We start from the raw sequence: 1,398 nt of genomic DNA on the forward strand, positions 1-1,398 counted from the left end.
ATATATATATATATAAATTTTGTTTGTATTTGAAGGATATAAAATACATTTCATTCACATCTAAAAGCAGCACAAGTTGTTTCACTTTCTGATATTCTAAATGTTGTTTCCATTTCAATTTATTAACAATGAAAATGTAAACAAAATTCATACACACATTCAAAAAGTACAAGTATAAATCTCTTAACCATTATCAGCTTCTGATCTAAAGGAAAAAAAAAATTATAAATTCTGAATATTTGAACTAAAATCCCAAAACCATTTGAAATTTTTTTTTTCAATTTTTGAAGGCATAATGAAAAATTTTGAATAAGAGTGGGTGTAAAAAAAATCCACACTTAAATGAATAAATACCAAAATATTTAATGTATGTTTTTGACTCTACAAGTGCTAATATTTCTAAGAAGTTTCAAATATGTTTTCACTCAAACTACCTCCTCCTCTCCCCTATTCTGTCTGCCTGCTTCTTTGGCTTTCCTAAATTTTTCTTACATATGAACTCTTATGTAGACACACACAAATGTTCCTATTGATATTCAATTCAGATAAACTCTGTTTATAAGACAAATGGATATTATTCATAAAGAAATGTGTAATTCATAAGTATGGAAGCATCTATCTGCTGAAAATAGAGGCTTGTTAAATATGGAAGTTCTCAACTGCCAAAATAAATACAAATGAATAAAGAAAGTTCTTTCTGAATAGTTCAAAATATATTAGAAAAGGAATTAGTCTTATTTACATTAGACAGATATTTGTCCTCATCTTGTTTGTTATTAACAACAAACAAGATGAGTACAAATATCGGTCAAATGTAAATAATGTACATAATTCCTCATCGCTTAAATATAGAACGGAATGTCTTGTCTCTGTGATCTAGGTTCAAGTCTCACTGCACTTGATGTTTGCCTTTCAGCTATCCAGTAATATACTGGAGGAATGAGTTAGTCCACACAAATTGGCCTTGTTGCACCATCTGTGCAGGAAATTATTGTGTGTGTAAGTTCTGGGGGTGGGATAATCTTTTCTGAAAGCTTAGAAAGCTTAGATTTGCAAATTTACAAACTGGCTTTATTCCGAATGAAAGCTATGTCATTTCATTTATTGAAAGGCATGAGTACCACTACATCATTATTTCCTCTCCTTAAAATACAGGAATTTATATGCGACTTAAAAAATAAAATCTAATATTTATCAATAATCCCCGTCCAAAAAATAGAAACAAAACATAGAAATAAAAACATTAAAAAAAAACCTTTCTATTCCATAATACAGATTTTTAACCAATTTTTTAAGAAGTGGGAGAATTTTTCAGAAATATGAAAATAAATGTTTTTTTAAGAAATATACATTTCAAAGTTTTATTTTGTGGAAAAAAAAAAAAAAAAAAAAAAAAAA

This window comes from Octopus bimaculoides, chromosome 7 (genome assembly GCF_001194135.2).
Source record: "Octopus bimaculoides isolate UCB-OBI-ISO-001 chromosome 7, ASM119413v2, whole genome shotgun sequence".
NCBI classification, from domain to species: Eukaryota; Metazoa; Mollusca; class Cephalopoda; order Octopoda; family Octopodidae; genus Octopus; species Octopus bimaculoides.